General features: G+C 33.4%; 1 long non-coding RNA gene across 1 annotated transcript in view; it reads right to left on the bottom strand.

Annotated features, from left to right (window-relative positions):
- The window catches only part of LOC132681929 (uncharacterized), a 292491-nt gene that overhangs the window by 43155 nt on the left and 237161 nt on the right, over nt 1–12175 (bottom strand). Inside the window, exon 2 of the long non-coding RNA XR_009611331.3 lies at nt 5099–5399. This is a non-coding gene — a long non-coding RNA (uncharacterized LOC132681929). The remainder of the gene's footprint in view (nt 1–5098; nt 5400–12175) is intronic.

The raw sequence follows: 12175 nt of genomic DNA, 5'->3' as shown, positions 1-12175 counted from the left end.
CTCAAGATCTGTGTGATACCAAGCCCTGAGATGGGCTTTGCTCTGTCAGCATGGAGCCTGCTTGGGATTCAATGTCTCCATCACTCTGCTCCTCCCTCTTTCATGCTCACTCCCTTTCTCTCAAAATAAATAAATAAACTTTAAAAAAAACAATAAAATAAAATAAAATAAAATAAAATAAAATAAAATAATAAAATAATAAAATAAAATAAAATAAAATAATAAAATAAAATAAAATAAAATAAAATAAAATAAAATAAAATAAATAAAATGACTAGACCTTGAAAGTTTTAATTCTAACATTGTATGCCTTTCTTGTTTAAGTTTCAGTTTTTCTTTATTTTATAATATGTATACATTCATGTATATGTGTTCAGATATATATGAAATAAGCATGTATCTTAAGACACAACTAAATAAAATATAATATATATGTATATATTTTTGACTAGTCTTACAAGAAATGATTATGACATACTTATCTACAGTTTTGATAGCTTATAGTTGTGCAACCAAGTTTTGTATAATTCTAAGATCCAGTTGATAGTAAGCCAAAATATTCATGTAATAACATTACAACCTTAAATATGTTCATTTATTTCAACAACAAAAGCTTGTTAAATTATCTGTAAGTCTAAGTAGGAAAATATGCATGCAATGGACCCAGAAATGTTTAACATTGATCATTCTTTCCATATTTTGGTTGTTCAATAATTAACTTGCTATCTGTGGCAAAAACACAGACAATTTTTATTTTTCTAATTTTATCCCTCATTAGCTGTGTGACTATAAGCAAATGATGATCCTTGCTTTTCTAATGTGTAAAATAAAAATATCAATAGTGTCTTATTTTGTATTTATCATGTTTATCATTATTCTCATACTATGGTAGGCCATTCAAATATAAAAATTCTACAATTTATCTGCCTGAAAATATATCTCACATGCATACACCCAAAAAAACAAATGCAGGAAACTGCCTTTTTTTTTTTTTAGGATTTAATAAATGACAAGAAAAAAAAAATTACCAATGTGAGAAAAAGGAAATCATGTGTTTCAAGACTTACAAAGTTTTAAAATGCTAATATCGATTAAAAAGTAAAATCTGGGGCGCCTGGGTGGCGCAGTTGGTTAAGCGTCCGACTTCAGCCAGGTCACGATCTCGCGGTCCGTGAGTTCGAGCCCCGCGTCAGGCTCTGGGCTGATGGCTCAGAGCCTGGAGCCTGTTTCTGATTCTGTGTCTCCCTCTCTCTCTGACCCTCCCCCGTTCATGCTCTGTCTCTCTCTGTCCCAAAAATAAATAAAAAACGTTGAAAAAAAAAAATAAAAATAAAAAGTAAAATCTAATCTCATCTTTCTTAGAAGAAATAAATCTAAAACAAAATGTGTTAATATTTTAATTAAGAAAGTGAATGAACCTTCTTCAGTTATTCTAGATAAAACTGAATACATGGGCACTAGGGAATGTATATCTGAAATTCATGGTAGCCTTGTTTGTAACAGAAAAAACAAAACCCCCTAAATCTTCATTAACAACAGAATGGCTAAATATATTGTAGTGTAATCATGCAATAAAATACTAAATATTTAAAATATTTATTTTTATATTAAAATAAGTGAATCACAAATTGCGGTACCAAGATGAGTGACCCTCAAAAACAAAATGTTGAATAAAGAAAAGGAAGTTATGGAAGTGATAATAAAATAGCATTCACAGAACTTTTAAAAACACACAAAAAATGTAAGAATATACTCTATTGCGAAATATGACTATTACCAAATTGGAGAAAAAGCAGAAAATAAAATCTTTAGGACTAGTTAGCCTTGTGGAATTAGAGACATAGACAATCAGGGAGGAGTCTGTTCCAAGAAATGTTTCTATTTTTTCTATTTCACTGCATTGTATCTAGCATGCAGAACAAGCATAATTTTTGATTTATTCATAACAAAAGTTATTTTGTCTCATCATTCTTTAAATTTATTCATAGTAAATTTCTCTTGCTTCTCCTCTCTTCTCTAATAGTAAATTTCTGGTTAAACACTTGTCAAGTTTCAGGAGTTTTCTGTTTGCTCTTAGATAATAACACCATTGAAAAACTTTAGGTTGCAGAACGATTTCAGCATAAAAATTAATATCTGCACGTTTCAATCTTCACAAGTAGCTTAGTCTTCCCAAGGTCTGCTGATAGAAGCCACCTTTTATCTGGAAAAGGTATCTGGGGACTGGTTACTTCTTCCCTGGGAGTAACCATTATTTCTAGGTCTCAAGACAGTATAAAGTGCCACTTTCCTGAGTTTAGAGAACTTTTTCCTGTTTTTAGTTTTACTTTTACATTTTCCTTCCTTTTTCCTTTTATGCTTTTGGTGAGACTCCTATCATTGGTGACTTGTCCCTGCAATGCCATGCCATGGGCAATATTTTCCTTTACAATATTCTTCAGCTTTTGGTTCACCAGTGTCTCCCCTATAAGAACTACTTTTAGAGACTCTTACCCCCTAGCACAACTTTTCTGGTATAAGATTCCTTTACAAATGACCCTAAATACAAGTTCTACATCTGTTTTAGGATGCACCTATCTTAGATCTATTTGAAAAAGACTGTGAATACTTCCAATCTCTCTCCCTCTTTCCCTCCCTCTGCCATTTATCCTAAGGAAGCAGCTTGACAATACTTCCGATGCCCAATATTTTTCCTGGCATAAGTCCAATTACCATCCCCCAAATGCAGGGGTCATATACTAAGTGTTCTAGCAATTCTCTGAAGAGTCATTTACTTTAAGTATAACTCATTCACCTTGGAGCAGGAATTTAGGTACATAGCAGGTCTTTCTTCAAAGAAAGAGTCCAGAATTTAATTACCTTCTCTCTTCCTTCCTTTTGATATTTTTCATCTTTCTGAGAATTCTAAGAATTACAGAATTAGTTTTCATCAGTTTTAGTTATAAGTTTTACACACGAAGATAATCTTCCCACCCACTTTGGTAATTGTTATCTATTATCTTCATGCTGTACTCACAACTGAAGCAAATTGGTACCACCTTAATATCCTATTGCATATAATATATTTTGATGTTATAAAATATATTTTATACTACTAGTCTTATAGTCCTACTATAACAAACCATAACAAGTTTAGTGACTAATAAACAACATGGGGTTATTATTTTACAGTTCTTATAGGTCAAGTCTAACATTGGTCTCAGCAGACTAAAATCAAGATGTGGGTAAGGCTGTGTTCCTCTCTGGAAGCTCTAAAAGAGAACCCATTTCCCTGCTCATTCAGATGGTTAAAAGAATTCAGTTCCTTCTGGTTGTGAAACTGAGTTCCCTGTAGGCTGTAGCCTACAAATTCTGTCTGTATTCTTGTCTCTGTCTCCCTCCTTTCATCTTCAAAACCAGCAAAAGGGGGAGGAGCCCCTCTCATGCTTTGCTCTCTCCTCCTTCTTTCTTATGTTGAATCTCTGATATACTCTCTGCCTTCATCTTCCACTCTTAAGAGCCCATGTGTTAATACTGGGACCACTTGATAATCTAGCATAACCTCCCTATGTTAGGGTTAGCTGATTAGCAAATTTAATTTCATCTGCAATTTTGATTCCCTTTTTCCATGTGATGTTAAGATATTCATCAGGGCCTAGGGTGTGAGTCCTAAGACTCACATCTTTGGTGAGTCATTAGTCAATCTATCACAGATGTCTATGAAATATTTCATAGATAAACAGTTTCTTCAAAGATGGTAACAACATGTCAGGCAAATACAAACAAATAAGTGTGTTAATAATGTCAGCCAGTCAAGAATTTAAGCAAAATGCATTTTGTGGAAAGGAGGATCATTGTGCAGAGGTAAAAGGGAAAATTTTCAATAGGACTTTAATAGTTCCACTTTTAAGTAATGAATAACCTACAATCTCAATAACCTCAATTTTTCAAACTACATGGAAATTGACAAAAACAACTTGGATAGAGAATATAAAAAAATGTTTCAACCTATGTCAGATCAGACAAGACACTGAGAATCTGAAAAATGTAGAATTTGAGAATAATTTACAGCTTAAAGATTATTCACTGTCTGTGATTGCTGGTTAGTTTGTTAAAAGATTTTCCCAATATTGTTCAAATGAATTTAAACTGAATGATGAATTTAAGAAAATAAGTGGAAAGAGTTAATTTCTGTAGAGGAACATTAAAATCTGGTCCTTAGGAGTTAGTTGTGTAACCAATTCAGACTAGCTAACATCACAAATTAAACAGTAAAGTATAGTATTTAAGACAAAGTTGTGAATCTACATATCCATTGCTCAAATCTTGACTCTGATAATCACCTCCATTTTTTGTCATGTCACTTAATTTTCCTTGTCTCAGTTTCCTCACATATATTCATTCTTGTGAAGATTAAAATAGTTAATAATACATGTGAACTTCTTAAAAGATTGCTCGGTTTCTAAAAAGCCTTTCGTCAACTTCAGTAATTAGGTCTAAGCTCCTAGGAGAAAAAGAATAGCACCTAGAAACTGAGGGAATTTTTTTCATTCAAATTATATCTGAGTCCCAGATTACCACCACTTATTGCTTGGGTGTATTATAATTTAACAATATTTAGGTCTTGGTATGAGAAATACTCTGCAGTATACTTCACTTCATGCTGAGTCAAGATTTAGACAGTTGGGTTCCACAGGATATAAGTGAAAACATTCTCTTTTGTCATACTTCTTGAACAAATCCATTCTGAGGGGCTAATTCCTTCTTATTAAATTCAAGGAATTTTTCATTACTTTTGTGGTTACTCAACACAACAACAATAAGAAGCCTCTTCAGTTGCATTCAGTCTCACCAAAGATTTGCATAATCAATAATTATATTATCCTGTGTAATAGCAAAACTAAACTTTATTTAAAGATTCTTCATTCAGTGACCTGGACCCACTTTAGACTGGAGACATAAGCGGGAAAGGGACATTTGGCAGAACTTTTCTCCTTCCCTATCTTACTCTTTTATTTTTCTCCTTTGCTTTTTGAGAATGGTATATGATTTCCCCAGGGAAACAGTGAGAACAGAGGTTAGAAAGGAAGTTTAAAGGGCAGAAACATTTTTTACTCACCTAGTTGAGTAAATATGGTTTGATTGTGGCTTTCCTGGTGCTTGGAATGCAACCAAAGATACCGCTCAAATAGAGTACATTTTTAGTTTCTTCATTTAAAACACGACTGTCTAGAGAATACTGGAATTCCGTTTTCGTGACAGAAGCAGTGCATTTTCCTAGGCTGATTGCTTATGGTTTTCTCAGTGCCTACTCATCCAGAGGTCCGCCTTACTGTTGGCATTCCATGACCCCTCCAGACAGCCATCTGAAGCAGTGTTGTGAATGGCAGCAGCTGGCTCCTTCTCTGCATAGCACACATCTGGAACACGAGAAACAATCCAAAATTACACAAAGTGTAGCTAGTCTCAATAAAGTCTTTCTCTCTCCCTGTTTTGCCATCTCAGGCAGATACAAAAACGTCAAGCTCTTTTTAAATGAACTTCACATTGTTTACTATTTCCAAATTCCATGGGAATCTGTCAGCATGATGACATATCTACCCACCCTCTCCACTTCCCTCTATAGGGATGGGAAGGAAAATGGCAGGCAAAGTCTCATTTTTCCTCCCAAACATATTTTCTTCTTTCCTCTTTACATCAGCCTTTTTATACCCTCAAGAGGGAGGTAGGCCAAGGGTAGAAATAGTTAAGAAAACAAGACTTAAAAATAAATCATTTAATAGTTTGAGTATGTATTTCTTAATTCCCTATAGGACACCCAGTATATCATTTAGAATATGGTAATGTTTGCCACATATCTTTCTTCCCCAATCTTTTGAAGCCTTGTTATGGAGTGAACATTTGTGTCCCCTCACAATTCAGATGTTAAAGTCCTAACTTCTATTGTCATGGTATTTAAAGATGGGAGTCTTTGGAAGTAACGAGGGCTAAATTTGGTCATGAGGTTGGAGTCCTCATAAAGGGATTAATGGCCTTATAAGAAGAGGGGGAGACAGACAGAAGGAGAGAGAGAGAGAGAAATCTCGCCAACATGCACACACACACACATATTGTGCATTAAGGAAAGACTCGGTGAGGTTAGCTTTTTCTCTACGAATACAATGTTTATATGTTTACTTTATCATTACCTTAGGTGAGGCAATCACAGACTCTGAATAAACTGTGAACATCTCATACTTTCTTCTCACATTAAGAAAATATGAAACCCATCAAAATTATTTTTCACATTTTGGTTTAAGGTTGAGTTTGAGAGAATCTTCATAAAATGTTCAAAATCTTGGTATTGCCATGTTTCCAAATTTGCTGATGTATCCAAACAGATGTGGTCGCTTTAGATGTTTTATATATAGTTCAGAATTAATATTTGCCTTTTTATATGTATTCTTGCTTTGTATAATCTGTTTTCTATAATGGTACCCTCATGTATAAAATGAAATAAATTTCCCTTTGCAGTGGAGATTAATTTAACTCATTAGAATTAAAATGCTTGAACAGTTTATTATCAAAATGGATGAGTCTTTACAAATATTTGAAAGAAATTCTCTCTGATGGACTTCATTTTTTCCACAGTGAAATGTGAATGAGGGTTCACTCCCAAGTGAACACATCTGGAGTTAACTACATCTAAAAAAAGAAACTGACTTAAGAATTCTATTAGATGTAGTAAATCCACATTAAATATTGAATCTCCCAATAAATAGTGATAACCAAATGGAAGACTTATATAGAGCAAGCATTTTCAAAGTCTGAAATACTTCTTATTTCTTTGCACTCTTAGTAATTATTTTCCAATTAGATTTTCTGGACTTCACTTTTATTTTCACTTCCCTTAAGGCCTACATGAATAATATGTGATTCAAATCCAGAAGTATGTAAACACAAGCAAATATTTTGGTACAGAAAATCTTGGGAACCAAACTTAATTATTGAAAAAGACCAAAAAGCATTGTTTTTCTTTTTCTGTTTATGGTTTTATGTATAATCCTAGTTTAACAATAGGCATATAGTACTTTTTTAAAATAATCACTAATGATCAATGTCTTCAAAACTTTTGAAAACCTAAATATCACAAATAATGCATATTTAAGTTCTCCCCACCCCCCAAGCTTAATTAATAATCCTGAATATTTAAACTATACCATAAAAATTGAAAAAAGTTAAACATTTGAAAACACATGAATCCCATAAATTCGGTAACATAAAGGTTAACTGGGTTAACTAGGTTAGACTGACAAGCATTATCTTATAGGAAGAACGCTGGGTTTAGACTTGAGCATAGAATTAAGAGTATACTTACTGTTTTCTTTGTTTCTCTAGGTAACTTTTAGTACAAAAGTTGAAGAGGATATATCCAAAGTCAACTTTGACTCTAAACAGCAGTGGCTTAGAGTGATAAAAATCATAATTCTCTTTTCTAAAGCAGTATTAACCTTGTATAAAAGTAAGTTCAAACTCAGAAACTAATATGGGTACTGTTTCTCCCCAGTACTATTTTCAGTTTACATTCCTTAATGTGATTTTTGTACACAATGCCACACTTCAATTTCAGCATATACTATGTACCAGGATGCAGTATTTTATTGAACATGAATCTTAAATTCTCAAGTATGAATTGTCACTTTTAAAGATGTCTGTTTTGAAGATATTCAGGCTCAAAAACCTGTTTGTTTCCAGGATGACATATCCAGGATAAAGTTGTGTGTCTCTACACCAAAATATAATGCTTTATGATGTATAATCCTCTTCTTCAAAGACTATGCAGTAAATATTGCTGTGTACATAGTGTAGCTAAGAACTTTCTAACAAATTGTTCTTTTAACTGCTTGTTTAAGTATGTCTGCTTTTAAAAGTCTATTTAAAAATTTTTTTCACTTTGTTAAATATTTTTCTTTAGGGTTTATAACATATTATGAAATACATTAGGTGCAATTAAAGAAACAGTTTAATACAAATAGATTACAAAGTCAGATATGACAATAATGTAATTGTTATATTATCAACAGTTAAAAAGCATTGTTTTAAGTGTTGTATATAAAAGTGTTTTAATTGTATAAAATGACAATTTATAATTGTTCCATAAGTTAATCATAGTTTGGAACTCTTCTTCTTCGTTGTTTGTTTGTTTATGTTTATTTATTTTGAGAGAGAGAGAGAGAGAGCATGCAAAGGAGGGAGGGATAGAGAGAGAATCCCAAGCAGGCTCTGCACCGTCGGCATAGAGCCCGACCTGGGTATCCACAGGGGGCTCCACCTCAGAAACCATGAGATAATGACCTGAGCCAAAATCAAGAGACAGACCTTTAAATGACGGAGCCAACCAGATGTCCCATACATTTTCTATTGATTCTCTTCTATATCATCCATTCTTCCCCGTTAGTCTTGTATTAAAGTTAATAGATTACTTTCAGTGTTTTTCAATCTCCTATCTCCACTGAGATTTTAAAGCAGAGGGCCTTCATAAACTTTCCATTTCTAAAACTAGCTATTTATTTCACTGTTTGCCACCTTGTGTATAAATGCAAGAGATATGATTTTTCTCTACTAAATTATCTTCACCTTGTGATGCTTGCTGAAGGGTTTCTCTTAATGGAAGAAATTCACTTCCCACATGTCCATTTTCACTGTGTCCTCACGTGGTGGGAAACAAACAAGAGAAATTTTTGGGGTTTCTTTTATAAGGGCACTGATATCATTCATGAAAACCCCATTCTCATCACCCAATCACTTCCCAAAGGCCCATCTCTTAATACCATGACACTAGGGGTAAGGATTTCAACATATGAATTTTTTTTGGAGGGGGCACAAACATCCATTCTATAATAGCATGCTTTCGATAGGAAATATGGAACTGATTAATGTTATGTAAAAATGACTAATTTTCTTATTCTATGGATACTTCTAATTTATTAGAAAATCTTACTTCAGGCAGGAGCAACACAATGTAAAATTATCCTTTACTACCTCTCAGTTTTATCGTTTAAGTCTGTTTGGTCAATTTATCTTTGCTTTTTTTTTTCCTTCTAGTAACAATGTTTTTATTGCCAACAATATCGCATCCAAAAACATTGGTAATATTGGTTTCTATAGTGTTTTTTTAAAATATATAGTTATTATATTTTATTATTCAATGAAATTCAGTTAATACATGAAATACCGTATTAAGTGATTTCAGAGATTAAAATATGTGAACATCTAGGTCCTTGTTTCTATCATATGTACTCCAAATTTATAAAAATTATGATAAATTTTATAATACATGCAATTAAAGGAAAAATGAACATTTCGTCAGGAAGGCTAACAAAATGTCTTTGTAGTCCTTAAAAACGTAGTATCAAAAGTGAAGCCTCATGTTCAAGCCTCAGGCTAACTTCCTTTGATTTTGAGAAGGGTCAAGAAGTACCAGAGAAAGGACAGTCCAACCGGGAGAGACAAGTAAGAACAGCCATCAAAACACAGGAAGTTGTCAAGATTAGCTTCCATATGGGATGTCAGCACTGATGGGCATATGGCAGAAATGTTTAAAATATGGTAATCAATTGCTTAGTAAGATCTACATAAGTGTGAATATATAAGATATACCACATTTACTTTGTGTCAATAATGAAAAATCCAAACATCTTTTTGTATTGAAAAAAACCTGCTGCATATAATATAAATATCTATTATTTATAAAGATATCTCAGTGAGAAACCAAATAATTAATAGGTTGCAGATTTAAAAAGATTATTTCTGACCAAAGTACTATATTGGTAGTGGAGAAAACCAGGTCCAGTTTGCCTTTTAATGACTGGAATACAGGGACTTGGTTCCACTGTTGTTGAGAAGCTGCATGTGAGACAGAACACGGAAGCAGCAAGCAGGTACCATCCACAGCATTAACAACTAAAGGGAAGAAGTGGGGTTACCAAAAATTAGGAGCTTGGAGAAAAGTCTCTTAGACTCATGTCCTGGAATCAGACAGCTGAGGGACAGAGCTGGCTCATACTGAGGGTCAGAGAGCTGATGTTTGAGGTGCAAAACACATATATGAACACATATGAAAAATGCTGAGAGATGTAGAAAGAGGAAGAAGTAAGGTCCCTTCTTCTCCCTCGTCTTTCAATTGCCCACCAATGTGTTTTGCATGGACACAACTCCAAAACACTAACAGCAAAGTAGTTTGAAGACAGAAGATGTTAGTAAGGGGGACTAATAGCTTGAAAGGTAACAGGTAAATAACCAGCACAATAGCACTTCCTGAGATTACAAAATAGTATGGACTATCATTATGAGTGTTAAGTATGTTCAAAAATAAGTTGCCACATAAAATTTACAAGCAACGTAAAAATATTTTAGTGCAGAAACTTCCACTGCCTAACCTCCATGGAACTCAATATTTTTTTAAATTAGAATTTCTAGTAGCCATTTTTTATTTCTAAAATTCTATGATAGTATAATTCCCACATGTGTATTTGTAAACTATTTTATCTAAATTTTTGATGTAGGTTAATATGTTTTATGAGTAAACAAAAATACAAACAAGACACGGTTTCTAGGTAACAGGCCTGACTGCAGTTTTATAGGCATGCATTCTATTTTTGGATGTAGCCTTAAGAGTAATTTGAAGTTAAGAAACTAACTTCTGTGAAAATCAACTGTTCATCTAAAAATACTAACAAAAATAAATACTATGAAAATGTATTATAAAATTAGATGAAATTAATATAAGGGCCTTATACATTCCTGAAACATAGTAAGCATATAACAAAACCCACCTACAAGAGTGCTGTTTTCAGTGGTTTTAAGGTGATGTTGATTTAACTCTATTTCCATGAAATTTTTTAAAGCAAGAAAGCAATAGTATGATCAAATTATTTGACCCTGCAGCCATAATATTGATAAAATTAAGTTTTAGTATGCAATCTGTATAATACAGAAAAATGGCTACATAAATGTCATTTCAAAACACTTTATGTCATACAGACACTGTAAAATGATCAGCATGCATGCCATTCATATCGATTTTTATGTGATTACTTACAGAAACATAGTTACTGCTGATTTATATCTCCAGATGAATATTTTATAAATTGTTCAATCTCTATTACGTGATTTATCACTTAATTATATGATTCTGATTTAAGCAAAAACTAATAACCCCAAATGGTTACGCAACTCAATGGCATGAAAATATAATGATTCTTAGTTTATCAAATATGTTTCACTAACATTCTAACATCCTTTTATGCACAAATACAATGCATTTATTAAAATGTAAATACTGACAAGAACATGTATGACCCATTCATACACTAGTTTGAGCATATGTATAAACATTCATTTATTTTGTAATTTCTAGGGGCAGTTCCTATTGCCTGATGCTGTGCTAAATGTACATACTTCGAAATATACATTAGTATCTGAAAGAAGTGCAAGACATATTGGAGATAAATGCCAGTTGTCCTAAAATATGAAATATTCTATAACACAAGGGTGTTGCAAAGGAAAAGAGAGTACATATCTGTCAGTTTGACTCATGGGAGATTTCACAATGAAGAAGTATGCAATGCAATTTTAAAAATAAGTAGGAGTTCACTAAAAAAAATGAAAATGGGGGCGCCTGGGTGGCGCAGTCGGTTAAGCGTCCGACTTCAGCCAGGTCACGATCTCGCGGTCCGTGAGTTCGAGCCCCGCGTCAGGCTCTGGGCTGATGGCTCGGAGCCTGGAGTCTGTTTCCGATTCTGTGTCTCCCTCTCTCTCTGCCCCTCCCCCGTTCATGCTCTGTCTCTCTCTGTCCCAAAAATAAATAAAAAACGTTGAAAAAAAAAAAAAATGAAAATGTGTGTAAAGAAAATGGTTCAGTATGGGGGTGGGGTGGGTGTTGCAGAGACCAAAATGATGATGAGTAGTGAAGGAAAAGCAATTACTTTAGTACAGTAGAAGCCTATATATGTGCACGTGCAGGACCCATGAGACGCTGCAAAGAAGGAAGGGTGGAAGACACCAATGGAAGATGTGTTGTGCAATTACAAGCCATTCAAGTGTTTATTTTTCATTGTAACACCATGCGTTTTGTATTTTTCCTTTAGACGGACATTCAAGTTTGCTTTTAACTATTTTTTTTATGTTTTAGCAACATATTCATTGCTGCTATCAA

Source organism: Panthera onca, chromosome A1 (assembly GCF_046562875.1).
Source record: "Panthera onca isolate mPanOnc1 chromosome A1, mPanOnc1 haplotype 2, whole genome shotgun sequence".
In the NCBI taxonomy this organism is placed as follows: domain Eukaryota; kingdom Metazoa; phylum Chordata; class Mammalia; order Carnivora; family Felidae; genus Panthera; species Panthera onca.
This window is presented reverse-complemented; position numbering and strand designations above follow the sequence as displayed.